This window comes from Miscanthus floridulus, chromosome 14, assembly GCF_019320115.1.
Source record: "Miscanthus floridulus cultivar M001 chromosome 14, ASM1932011v1, whole genome shotgun sequence".
NCBI classification, from domain to species: domain Eukaryota; kingdom Viridiplantae; phylum Streptophyta; class Magnoliopsida; order Poales; family Poaceae; genus Miscanthus; species Miscanthus floridulus.
In genome coordinates, this window is record NC_089593.1 from 40,694,126 (window position 1) to 40,708,514 (window position 14,389).

The 14,389-nt window shown below is 44.5% G+C and overlaps 1 long non-coding RNA gene across 9 annotated transcripts; it reads right to left on the bottom strand.

Annotated features, from left to right (window-relative positions):
• Window positions 1-1,648: 1,648 nt before the first annotated feature.
• Window positions 1,649-5,529, bottom strand: LOC136504752 (uncharacterized). 9 transcript variants are annotated; one of them, XR_010770968.1, is made up of 8 exons: window positions 4,879-5,529; window positions 4,688-4,766; window positions 4,120-4,224; window positions 3,892-4,038; window positions 3,316-3,378; window positions 3,075-3,227; window positions 2,825-2,961; window positions 1,649-2,163 (listed from the first exon to the last, which is right to left on the bottom strand). It is a non-coding gene; the product is annotated as an uncharacterized lncRNA (long non-coding RNA). The 9 variants fall into 9 exon arrangements; XR_010770965.1 differs by having other exon boundaries at window positions 4,120-4,154; window positions 4,879-5,527; XR_010770964.1 differs by having other exon boundaries at window positions 3,892-4,224.
• Window positions 5,530-14,389: the final 8,860 nt, after the last annotated feature.

Sequence of the window (14,389 nt, forward strand, 5' to 3'; positions counted from 1 at the left end):
AATCGGCTATAAGAGCCGATTCCGGTAAAAAAAAGGGTCACAACATGTGAACAATCAACTATTCAATACAAGCAGACCTATCAACTCCTCAAACCTAATCTATCATCTTTAATAGTGGGGTTTGACTGGATCGATGGTAGCCATAATAAAGATAACAGATTAAATCTTTAAAGAAAACGGATCTACTCATATTCAATAGGATCATGAAGACATACCATGAGCATTAAAGTGCAGGCGATCGGCTATTTAGCCGATGCAGGCATAGCAAACTGCTAATGTCACGCCTGATTGGGAATAAATCTACCAACTAGCATCCTCCAATCTAAAGTGTCATTAGTGGGGATCAACCGAATCGTTGCAGCCATAATAGCGAACTATTGACCAGATTAACTAGCCAGCAAACCTCTTCAAGATCATACGTGTCTTAACTGCGTACTATGCACGATCAAGATTAAGGTAGAACAGCCAATAAAACGTAACCCATTGCTCAAAGTGAGAAATATCGTATTGTCACAAAACAAACGACGGACTAAAAAGATATGAGGCCGATCTAGTTCGATCTTGATCGGGCAGGTTGATGTTGCTGAAAAACTATTGACAGTAAAAACATTAGCAAGATCAGTAACTTAATGAATCTACTCGAAAGACGTCACCCTTAGGTAGAGCCAACTTGACCTTAATCTAATTCAAGCATTAGAGATCGAACTTAACCGATGCAGCTGTACTTGAACTGGATAAAGATCGATAACTAGCTTATACTAGAGCTCGCAGTGGAGGTCGAACTTAACCGATGCAGCCTTACAAACTAAAGTGTGAGTCATGACGGTACTTACAGACAAGCCGGAGGTCGGCCGAACCGATGCAGCCTTGCTTGTTGAAGAACTCACCGAGATCTACACAACTCCTACTCCTAAGGGTTGGCACAAAGCCAAAAAAAGTAATTTGTATTGATTGATTGAATGTTCTTTTACAATAGCCGGGGTCCAATATTTATATTCAGAGCCTAAGCATGAATCCTACTCAAGTACGACTCCCCACAATCTTTAGTATAAAAGAAAACATTCATAACTTAAGATAACTTACCCTAATCTTTCCCTTTTTTTAGAGTCCGACATGTATTCCCCGACGCCAACCGTAGCTCATTGTCGTTATGTGCTGACGTCATTCGCAGAGAGTCAATTCCAGTGTCGTATCTGAATCATCAGATATGATCCTTATTCAATCTATTCCTTGATTGACACAATCTTAGAAGCTTAGAGTTTCTGGGTTCTTCTTCCCAAATTTTGGTGTAAACACATGGTAATTTTTAAAAAAAAAATCAGAGTGAAAAGGACCTCATCTTCATCTTTTTTGCCACCTGACGAGATAAACTAGCTAGGCCTAGGAGCACATACAGAAAAAGATTATAAATGTGATGAGCTTGACTTTTAGGCTTCTCTGAAAGTTAAAAGAAAAGATACATAATCCACGTACATCTCCTTATTTCTTGGATGATAACAACTGCCTAGCATAGTAATGAATAAAAAGAATTTATTCAGTCATTTATTCATAAAGAGGAATCGATTCAGATATTCAGTGATGTATTTATTGTGGCATGGTTTGGCACTGCCTAGCATAGTAATGAATAAAAAGAGAGAGAAAACACATGTAACAGTAACACAGCCCCTTGAATCACTGTCATCGCTCTCCTCATACAAAGGCGCATATTGGATTATAATCCGACCTCTCGAAGGAAGCCTACAGTTTTAAAACTGATTTTGCAGTGGATGGACATATGAGAACAGTGAGAGGAAACTAAACTTTCTTCGATCTTGATCACATCCTTGTCCTCGTGGAATGACTCTGCTCTCGCAGAAGCTAGTTTACCCAGTGATGGATCACTCATCCTTATAAAAAGAATTGTTACGTGGTGCACTGATGTCATCCACAAGTCACATTTCATTCTGCACTGAATCAATGGATGCACATAGTACCATTAACTTATTCAATAAAATGAATCAAGCTAAATTGGAAAAATAAAAAGAAATAGAATCATGACTTAAAGACTATCGGCACAGCACTCATGGTCACCTAGATTGGGAACACCTGATGCCTTCATCTCCAATTGCACCTTTTCCTGTATCCATGCGAAAGGAATCCTTTTCAGTTCAATGTTTAATCAGTCTGAGAAATAGAATAAGTATATCTTGACAACGAACCTCCCCTATATCAAAGTAGGAACGAATAGCAGAGTTTGTCATAGACTAAATGCAGGTGACCAACATATTTTGAAACTAGCTTCTAATTGCAGTAGTGCTGTTCTTTCAAAAAAACATGCAGTAACGCACTTGTTTTTCTATTAAGAAAAAAAAAACATATCTGTGTTGCAAAATAGTAACAGTCGACATCAAGTTCTTATATAGAGAAGAATAAATGTCGCAGCAATTCAACTCCCTGCTTGGATTTATGCAATTTATGAAGCAAAAATTGAGACCCTAATCTCATTAGAAGGTTTTGCAACCAGAGGCATCATAAAACGGTTTACTAACTCGGAATTTTGAAATCCATTCTCAGTGAGTATTTATTTACAACTTCAAATTTCTTTGCACATGCATATTACCTTAGATGCTTAATTTATGTTTTAAACCACATAGGAACCTCTGATTAATCAATATATGGCACACACATCTAAATCCACCTTCTGTGTGAACATGGCAATGCAGTGGAGGAAATGCAGGAAAAAGGATATATGGTCTCTAACTGAAGTAATGATCATTGACAGAAAATAAAACATTCCAGTTTGAAAATTTGAATACAATAAACAAGATTTCAAATGAGTTGTTACCGGCGAGCGCATAGAGGAGGCTAGAGCAGCAGCCCCTAGACCTGCGAGGTCCACTGCCTCCTTTCCACCCTTCTGATCTGATTGGAAGCAGTAGTAGCAGCAGCAACAGAGCCGAACACAATCTGTTTTCAACAATCCTGAAAGAGTGAAAAATGAACTTTCAAAAACCTAGAAAACTGAACATCACTTCAGCTTGCTGGATTTTGTTGCTACTCTGCAATGCAGTTTGGAATCATGAGAAGAGCCTTACAACAAATAGAACTGCAAGTGAATCATGCATAGGCATACATGGGTTCCCCAAATTTTATATTGCTATAGCATCTTTGGTGGCGTTCTCAAGTTTCTTCTCAAAATAGAATTTCTACAAGAACTGAGCGCAGCATACCCATGTCGTCATGCCAACCTGTTGTTGAAAAATTGCCACATGAGTGATCTAGAGGTGTAAGGTAGAAACCAAAGTGGATCCTATCAATATTTTAAACAATACTTACAACTGAGGAGTATGCGAAAATAGCAAGAGAACTCTATCTACCAGTTGGAAAACGCTTCATTCCCTGAAAGTAGATAGGGAAAAAAGGTCATGTAAGCAGCAACTTAAGTTTCCTATTGAACAGGCCAAAAGTTAAGATTCATGTGGAAAGGCAGCATACAACTGGTATAAAATAACTTGAATTACATAGCATCAAGCTAAGGAAAGATTAGACTTCGTGACTGTAGCTAGTGGCACACAGCATTGCCAATCAACTACAGTAATACTGTCATCTGAAAACAAAAAAAAGAAACAGAGGAGGTACAAATCCCTATTGACACTGAGGAAGCCTTTTGCCGAAGGTATATATTGTAATTGTAATAGTTTAAGTATATTGCTGATTAAGGATTTTTCCAATGCAAATTCGCATATAATCTTCAAATATTCCATAATCCAAATGGTAGTTTCAAATAAGACAGTAAGTGAGCTCGATCGAACCATTACAAGAATGGCACCAACCACCATTACCAATACCAACCATCAGCTGAAGTGCTCAACTACTACTATATATAGCAGATTGAAGAGGATTATAAATTACCTGAAAGAGTATAGTCAGTATCACAAGGAAAATGCCGATCGTCATTACTCCACCATAGTAGAACACTATAGACTCAATGTGTGTGCCACCACCATGAGCACCAACCCTAGGATAGGACAAAGAACACCACCCTGTGGAGCAAGAACTCTGCATACACAACTACGAAAGACTCCTGCATGACTGAAATTTTGCAGTGCAGAAAACAAGGCAGAGATCAAATGATGTCACCTTGGATCAGTAGCTTTGTTGCATATGGGCAGCACCTGAATGAAAGGCACAAATTATTCCAGTTTGGATGGTTCCTCCTCCGAAATTTAGACGCCTCATCCAAAACTAAAAACTTGCAGTAAATATATTTGATACTTCTATATACTAACTGATATATTTCTTTATTAGGATTTAAGCACAAGTATTTTTTGCTCAAGCGCCGCAACTGATCCTACTACTATGTTTGATGTTTCCCCTCCAAATCGACCCTCAAGCCACAGCTAACAACTTTGACCAAATGGAAAAAATAGATAGTAGATCAATACTGATGTTTCTAATTTTTTAACACGGTTTCTTGGATCTTTCATTGACTGTTAGGAGTCGACAACGTTCCTTGTGACCTCAGATCAAGCCACAAATCAAAACTAAAAGAAAAAAATAATGGTTAACGTCAGATCTTAGTGCCTACTACTACACAATTAAGGATGAATTCACAATTGAGGCAGGAAAAGAGACAATTCACATTGTGGTACCACAGATCTTACTGCCTACTACTACACAAATGAGAAAGGGAATTCCGAATATAAACCTTCAGTATCAACAGCAATCATGTCAAAGTTCAGGTCATTGATGTCCGCTTTTTCATCGTGCTTTGCTTTGGAGAACCCCTGAATGTGATGGCAAAGCTAAGCTCACAAGCAAACCTATATCTAAGTGGAGGACTGATGAACCAGAGTAGCAATTTCAGAAATAGGTGCTCAAACAATGCGGAGGACTTACCGTTGTGCGATGGGCTAGGATGGGTGCCGGGGTCAGCTTCGCGGCCAACGTCTTTCACCGTCTGCGGCGAGGGTGCGGTCGCAGCGAGGAGGAGGAGGCTAGGTGCTAGATTGGCGGGGGCGGCTGGGGCGACGAGGAGGAGTCCGGGTGCTGGGGTTGTCAGCATCACGACAGACGTTGTCGGCGTCGGGGGCCGCTTCGCAGCGGGGAGGAGGACTGGAGGAGGCTGGGTGCCAGGATCGGCGGGGCGGGGGCTGGGGCAGCGGGCAGGAGGTGGTCGTGTGCCGGGGTCAGCATCATGGGGTGAGGTCATGGAGCCAAGGTTCGTGCGTCGATTGCGGGGAGGAAACGTGCAGCTTGGGGCGTGGAATTGACCAAGGCAAGGAAGGCCTCCAAGACCGAGTGTTGGGCGCAACGGCGTGGGTGCGACGGCGAACGATGCCGGCCGGTGACGGCGACAACGGAGGAAGGCCAAATTCAAATCACGGGGAGTGAGGGCGGGTGCGGAGGAATCCTTCGCGAGAGGAGTGAGGGCTTTAGGGGGGCAACCGCTTTGATTGGAGAGGAGATTAGGATTCCTTCAACGTTGTCGCGGGCCGCGACAACTTCCTACGATGTCGCTGCGGGCTACGATTCCTTCGGCGTCGCTCCTTCTCATATCGCAGGGGAGGGGAGGGCGATCCCGTAGCCGCGACGTACGCACCTTCCTTTGGCTTCACTACGGGTTGGTATCGCAAGCGAGGGGAGGGGAGGGCGACAAAAAAAAATCATACCAAAAAATTATCTTACTTTTGTTTTTAGTTGTAGGAGATTTTTGTTCTAAAGGTGATACTCTAGGTGTTAGCTATTTTGAGCCGATGAGACTCGGCTATCAAGCATCGACCCAAATACTTGGGTAGTACTTCTTTAGGTCTACGTGATAATAGATCTGTATCATATGACGATTTGCACATACAAAGCAACAGATCTGAGGCGCTGCCATAATCTTGCTACCTCCAAGGGTCAAGGGATGCAGATCTGCAACTCGATACTCTAAGGTACAAAGACTATGGAATCTAAAGAACGACGCAGCACATCGCAAAACTTCACCCTCACTGAGGTGCTCTACCTTCCATCTTGCAACCCTCACGTTCAAGGGATGCGATTTGCTTCTTGACCATGAGAGCCTCAAGATGGAATACAAAGCACCCAATCTTGAAGAATGAGCACCTCACAAACTTGAAGCACCCCCAATCAGGTATGGAGCCCCTGAACAGGAAAGAACGAGATGATTACCGATCTTCTGTTAACAAGATCTGCAAGAAGATTCTACAATCATCATGGTCTACCTCCTATTTAGCGGTAGCACCTTGCCAAGGATGGACAAGGAGCACCTCGCAAAACTTGCACCTACATCTCAGTGAGGTTCAATTCTTTATATTTCATAATCTTGCTACCTCTGAGGATCGAGGGATGCAGATCTGCATCTCGATGCTCAAGGGAAGCATGATTATGGAATCTAAAGCACCCAATCTTGAAGGCCTTCTCCAAACACTAGCATCCCTGTGAGGTGCTTTATCTCCATCTTGCACCTCTCACGGCCTCCTGGCCGCCTCACCTCGAAAGAAGCATCGCTTCTCTCTTCACTCACTCACCTGTTCGCTTGGGATGGGAATGGCTCAGCCCACATGCATCATTTGATGAAAGCACTCAAGTCACCTCGTTCAAATCACACAACCCATACCTAACTCCTATTTAGAAACTTGTGTTGAGAGGTGCAAGGAGGAAGACAAAGTACCTCTAGGCAATGAAGAAAGATGATTGGCTCACGAGTGTGTGGATTGAGTCAAAGAGGTGCATCCAGACCCAAGTTAAATAGGCCAACCTTAAAGATGGAGAAGTGCAAGTAATGGTCATGCAACTGTGTTATGGGTAGTTGGGAAATAACTCACGCTGACTTTACCGCTGGTAGACCAAACAGTCGTGTAGGGCCGACAACCATAACACGTATCCCAGTCAGCTTGGCTTTTCATACAACAGAGAAAATACCACTGCCGCATCTATTGCTAACCCGTTGGTGGTAGAAGTTTCAACTGTCGGTTTTGTTCCTTAGGAGGCCTCGCTATCGGTCCAACCGATGGTGGAAGTATAACATCGTCGCTTCTATCGCTATGGCAGTAAAAGTGGCGATAGTGGTATATCAATCTATAGTAATGGGTGTTGCTACATCATTTTAGAGCTCTCCACTTGCATAGTGCTTAGTGACTCACAAGATGATTAGTGTAGGTGCTTTGTGAACTGCTTAGGCTAGCTAGTTAGACCACCACTTTTGCGCTTACTCTAGGTTTAGGCCTAGTATTTAGTAAGGTTTGCATACCTCTTGCTATTAGGTGCTTGCACGCACCGTATTTGTACACCAGAGGGGCTTGTTGTCTTGTGAGACCACACCAACCGCGTTTGCGGTGTGGTCGTCACCGTGTATCGAAGGGAACGAGCCCTGCGATAGTTTGGCCAAAAGCTTGATAGTGAAGACAATGGGAAGCGGTCTAGGTGAGGCCATCTTGGAGACCCACTTGCATGTGGAAAGGCCCGAGGGCTATCCATGGAGTTACCAGGATCTTGGCCCTTGCATGCGAGGGCTTCCTTGCAAGGAGCTCCAACAATAACTAGGGGGAAGCGAGGAGTTTCTCAATACCTCGATAAAAATACTAGAGTCGTCAATGAGAGTTTGCAATCAATATCACCCTTGACCTTCTGCAATTATTTTATGTACCTTGGTGCCTGCTTTACATTCCTAACTTAGTTTGATAGGCTAGTTAATACAATTGGAACCTATGGTGCATAACTCTTTTGCAGTAGAGATAGCAACACACCTAGCAAAACCTTAGTTGCACATCTAGGTAGATTATTTAATGCACAAGTTTTGACTAGGTTGAAATTAGAGGCCTTAGTTAGAAGTAGATTTTAAGTTTCCTAATTCACCCCCCTTAGGCATCACGGTCCCTTCAGATGTTACACTTGACTAACCACATCACGGCCAACCATATGTCCATAGTAGTGTCCTACGCCAAGCTCCGAATGCACAAAGCCATAGTTGGTTTGCACACCATAGGGGCACGTTCTAACAACACGGCTCCTTTGCACTACCACCACATCCTTCCTTTTCTCAGGCCAATGTGACTTAGGTCCATAAAGATACTCACTCCACCAGCACTTTGGATACTCATACTGCACAAGACAAGTTAATGGTTAACAGTTGATGTGAAGATTACAAAGCAATGGTTGAGACAAAATGTAACACCCTCAGTGTCACACTATAAATGTTTGCTAAAACGCTGCATGGGCATCATGTTTATGTGATAGTGTATGTAAAATAGTGTGTAAATCAATTTCTGTAACTCGAAACGACTAACGGAAACACGAAACGAAAGTTACATTTCATAGTCAAGTTGTATTACTTAGGGTTTTAAATCAATTTTTATTAAGCGAAAATGCTATAGAACGTATATACGGAATTTTAGTAAAGTTAGAAATACAAACCGTGTAGGTGACGATGAAATACTTTAGGTCACAAAAGGAATTCACTAGCTAGCGTACCGAATAGCTTGGAAATCGAATTCGACGCGAATCCGATCGAGACTCAGTCGAATTTCCTAAGTCATGAAGTGGTTTGACAAGGCCAAGTTTGGCAATTTTTGTAGAGCAATTAGGCTAAAGGGTGGTGTGGTTTCATGGCTGGTTTTAGTAGCTTGATATGCCCTCTTATGAATGGAATAGGTGGTTTAGCAATTGAAGCATCGAGTTGGGTTTTTATGATGCTTTAAAAAGCATGTGCACAACGTTCCCAGCCAATTTTAGCATCCGGACGCGGTCACCACTGCCCCTGTGCCATCGTCGGCGTGCTGGCCGCGCACGTGCATGTCTGGCCATCCACGACTGGCCACGGTGGCCGACTGCCTGGGCGTGCAGCTGCTCCTCCCCACTGCCACGACATGCGCTGCTGTCCACGTCGCTGCCAGTGCCTTGCGACCGCCCACGCCACTCCATGCCGACTCTACTCTGCCAGTCGCCATCACCGGTATGCTCGGGTGCCGTGGAGATTCCAAGGCCGCAGTCGTCATTGCTAGCATGCATGTTTCCTCTGTGTTGTGTTATCACTTCGCGTGCACCCACACTGATTGCGTGACATCGCCACTGCCGCTGCTGCGCGTGCCTGCAGCACCAGCACATGGTCGTGTCGCCGTCGGCTTGCAAATCAAGGCGTTGTGGATGTGCGAGCTGTGTTGCCTCTGTACGCGCACGTGTAGCCTCCTCTGTGTGACCTTGTCCTCGTCTATTGATTGGCAAGCGCCACGCTGCCTTCTCGGGTCACCTTCGCCCTTAATGGCGTTGCGCCTGAGTCGCCGAGCCACGCCAAGCTAGCTCTCAGCGCCGGTCTATCCAAGCAATTAAGTGCGCTAGGCGGTTGAGTGGGAACTTAGCTACACATTGAGCCCACCCTTGGTCGTAGCCATGCGCCGTAGTGCTTCAATTTGGAGTCTTCTCCCCCATCGGCCATCTTAACGCTGAATGGCGGCGCTCACCCAATTCACCTCGCAACTTCCACCTCCATCCAATTAACTATGAACCCAACTAGCTCTGGTGGTTAGCTCGCGATAGGAGTCGACCTGATGAGCTTTCATCCTCCAGTGAGGTACTGCGGAGCATTTTCCTCACGGTGGTCTGCCATGGCCATCGGAGTGGGTGCTCGTCCAGGGCGTTGTTCCTTGCTCCTTTGTCTCAATTGAGTGGTGCTTTAGCGTCTCCTTGACTTGGTTGCCTCTCCTATGAAGCAGTTTCACTAAGGGTGCAGTGAGTCATCGAGGACGCCGTCGCCACGCTTGCCGTGAACCAGAGCAACCCCGCGCACGTGGCCAACCACCTTGCCGAGCCTCACGACTTCGTCCAAGCCATCCTACATGTCTCTGGTGAGGCCCTCCTGCTCCTAGGGTAGATGATTGAATCGGCTAAGGCCTAGGCTCACCGGACCGCGTGGCCACCACCGGCGAACGCGGTGTAGATGCTGTGCCTGTGGCTGGCTCGTTTGGTAGTATAACTGGTATATCTATTACTTCTAGAATGTTATTAGTATTCTAGGCATGGAGGCTAGGTAGTGATGGTAGCGCCGGGCTAGGCGTTTTCACCAACGCCAGTGTCACTATGGCCAAACCCTGCCATGGTGCATGGCCACGCCATTGTGCGTCGTGGTGTTTTATACCTCTATCGACTACGCTTTTGATGAAGAGTGTCACGGTGGTGATAGTTGCTGCCGAGGAGGTATGTGCTCATCGGCGTTTGGGTGGAGATGTCGTGGCCTCTAATAAGATCCGGCCAGGGACTTTGAAATGGGAATTTGAAGTAAGTCGGGGGGTTAAGTGAGAGTGTCAGAGAGAGAGTGAAATAGTAGAAAGGACTACGGGTCCATTTAGTTAAAAGCCGATGGCTCTTTTGCATAAGCATCGGCGCGCGCGCGGGTCTCCCTACCGTGGGCCACTATTGCGCATGGGCCGAGCCGCTTGGGCCATGCTGGTGGGTCACGTGCGCGCGCGTGATGCACGGGAGTGGGCCGCGCTGCTCGCTCGCGGGCCACGCGGTGGATGTAGTTTTCTTTTTTCCCAGTGAATGAATAAATGTTTATTCAATTTAGTTTTGAGCTAATCTTTGTAAAATTATAGTAAATTTTGTAGGTGTCCAAAAATAGTGAACCAAAATTTGTTAGGTCCACAAAAATGCTATCTATCTATTGGTGTAGTTATTTTACAGTTATCTATGATAATGATAGATTCATTAATTCATTAAGGAAAGCTTAGTATTATTTAGCTTAATGTTTGTAGGAATTTTTGTGGCAAATTGGTGATAGCTTTAGCCATGAAATTTTTACAGTAGGTTCATTAGATTATTAGGTGCTCACTATAATTTTTGTAGCCATTGAGTAGGACGATAAATAGAGTAGCTAGTACTCATTGTTTTAGTATATATATAGTAAATCGGTATTATGGGTAAGAATGCCTTTAGTTGTTAAGATAATACATGTCGTGTTTCATACCTATTAGTGGTAACAATAGGTAATGTAGCACCATAGTCAGTAGAACTAGCTTAGTAGCTAGATAGGTGTATTCGTATTTTAAAAGTTGTTGTTGTCATATTACTAAGTGTTGCATCATCATTTCATGCATGTAGATAATGAGTTGGTAGAGTTCGTGCCTGCGGACGAACAGGACTATGAGGAGATCATTGAGGAGTACGAGGAGGAGATTCTCGTACAGGAGGGAGCCCCGAAGCCATCTGTTGCTGACTTTGTTGACACCCCGCCTGCCCAAGGCAAGCCCCAGTGCATAACCCTTATTTTCAATGATCACTGAATATATATATATATATATATATATATATATATATATATATATATATATATATATATATATATATATATATATATATATGATGTGCATTTACGTTATAGGCATTTTATGGAAACTACATGCATAGATATATCTACCTATGAGTCCTACTAGTATAGATCGAGTAGCTGCTATACTCAGGATTTCGGTAGCGTGAGTAACCTGTCGTTACTCACAATAGGTGACTACTAAGATCACTCATGATAAAATGGTGGAAATGAAAATAGAGACCGAGCAGGGATATGATTTGGGTATTGGTGGGTGTAAGAGGTTGTGTCCTGCGGCCAACGGGGCATAGCTTGGTTACACTTTTTCCCTGTCTGTGTTGGTTAAGGACCAGCTGTTGCAATGGACTCTAGGCGAGTCACGAATTTATTATTCTGAGCACATACATGGGTATGGGCACATGGAAGACTTATTACTCTCTTGTTGTGGGTTCTAGCTCTTTTCAAACCGACTGATTGGAGGCGGGGATGGTGGAGGTCTAAGCACCGCACTGAGTCCAGGAGTCAGGAGCAGGGGCTTGGAGTCCAAGTTTGGACGGAGACGTGGACCCCTTGATAGGAGAGTGGTGGGTTGGTCCTATTGTGCCTGGGGTACAAGCGGGGCATGTGTTTCGGGGTACCCAGCTGGGCACATTGATTCACAAATCTCTGCCATGTCGGTACGACTTGTCTATACTGTAGCACCATAGTAAGAACTGAAAGAGGAAAGGTGATGAAATGGAACTGATTGCTCAACCCTTGCTTGAAAATAGAATAGGTGCTTACATAGAATGGCTAGGTAATGAATTAATCTTGACTGCTAATAATAACATAAATAAGGATTCACCATTAGTATTGCTTTCCGCAAAAAAAAACCAGCAAACCATAAAGCTTATCATAACCCGTTAGAGTCGGGAAATTATTCCCACTAGTCAGATAAGTCTTGCGAGTACATTATGTACTGAGGGTTTATTTACCCCTATTGTAGGTACTACTTGAGGAGTAGTCGTTGTGTGAAGGATTCTTCTGGTGAGCACAGACGGATCCTTGCTTATTATCGATAGATGTTTATTTGATGTTTATTTTCATTCCACTGTTTAATATTCCGCACTCTGAATTTGGTAATGTAATAATACAATTTTTAAGAACTCTAGATGTATGAAGTGGACTAAGTTTGTAACTTGTTCTCATTATTGGATCCTTGGGAAAAAATATGGATTATTCGAGCTCTCCCTCGAGGTGTGCTCGATGGAACCCGCCCGATGTAGCTCGCTCTTGGGGCGCTTAGTGTCAGTGGAAGACAAGGGCCTTCGTAAGTGCGTAATTTTAGGTGGTTCTGCCATAGTTGGTACCAGAGCCAACAATGAGTCTACGAGTTTCATCACTCTTTTACAAAACCTAAAATTTGACCAACAAAAGTTTGCGAAAAGTAGGATGCGATAAAATTATGTAAATAAGTATAAGCCCTAGCAATATGGTCTATCTAGGATAGCGGCACTAGTTTTATCTAATCAGTTTTCTGTAGGTATGCTAACTTACGTTGCATAAGAATCATTTAGCATACGGAAAGTGAGTGTGCGATGTGCCAAAAATTCTTACGAATGCCGCTATATTCCGGCTTGAGTGAACGTATAGGCCGATGCATGCATCATGATAAGAGAATCTTGCTGAAACTAAATTCCCCCTACACGTGTAATTTGGATTAGTATATTGATATGATAAATTAAAAGAATGCTTTAATAAACATCTTATCATTTCTCTAATCCCTTATTTCTGATCTAGTGGGCGGTCCTAAATGGTTGGTTCCTATCTGTTACAGATGAACCTGAGGTTCGGTCGTGGGAGCACTAGTACCGGGGCAGGCCACGGTCTTAGCGAAGGCCAAGGTGAAAGTGGCCAGGGCAATGAGCACGGCAACGGGGAGAGCCATGAGGCTCCACTTCTGGCTCCTCCTCCGCCACCGCCACCTCCAATGACTCATGCGGAGATGATGGCGGAGATGTTGGCTGCTTGTCGTGAGTCAGCTTGTGCCATGGAGCTGCTGGCATAGGCTATCGGTGATTTCACCCGTGGAGGCCACGGGGGCAATGGTGGGAATAGGGGTGGTGCCCGTGGTCCTGAGGGACCCTACTCTTATCAAGATTTCTTAAAGATGCACCCACCCACAGTCACGACGACGGCTGAGCCTCTAGATGTGGAGCATTGGCTTCGCATTCTGGAGCAAAAGTTTCTGTCGCTCACCATAACTGATGAGCAGAAGGAGCGCTTTGCAGCGCAACAGTTGTTGGGATCTACGAGTGCATGGTGGGATACATTCAATGCCATGCAGTAGGTGGATCATCGGGTGACCTGGCAGGAGTTCACTACGTCCTTCAGAGAGTATTATATTCCTGCTGGTGTTCTAAACAAGAAGTTGATAGAGTTTCTAGACCTTCGGCAAGGGGGCATGTCCGTGATGGACTATGTCAACAAGTTTGCCACTTGTCACAGTATGCTAGGACTCATGTTGATACAGATGAGAAGAAGAGGGGTCACTTCTATCGTGGCCTCTCTTGCAGCCTATAGAATGAGTTATATACTAGGAACAATTAGACCTTTGGGGCGATGATGAATGTTGCTATTGTCATGGAGGGCTTGCAGTGTGACTCTCAGGCATAATGGAAGCGCAAGCGAGTGGCTACTGGGTCTTCTAGTCACCCCCATGCTCAAAAAGTATAGTTGTTAGGCGGGTGCCCTATCAGTCTTCGGGTGGGCATTCGTTTCGATAGCCTCAGCAGACCTTTCAGGATCCTTCCACCTAGTACCATGCACCAACTCAGCAGGTGCACCCTCAGCAGCCCCAGGGACAGTAGGTCCCACCATGTCTGGGACAAGGGAACGAGCCTAGTGCTTGTTTCAAGTGTGGCAAGGAAGGCCACTATGCCCGAGAGTGTCCGCAAAAACCAGCCGGCCCAGTCTACTCAGCCTTCAGCTAACTCCAGGCTAATTAAGCGGATAGTTATCAAGAAGAAAGTGCCAGTGAGCCAATCTAGATAGGTTAATTTCATGGAGGCTGAGGAAATATTGCAAAATGAACCGGTGATCGCTGGTATGTTCAGCATTGATTCTCAT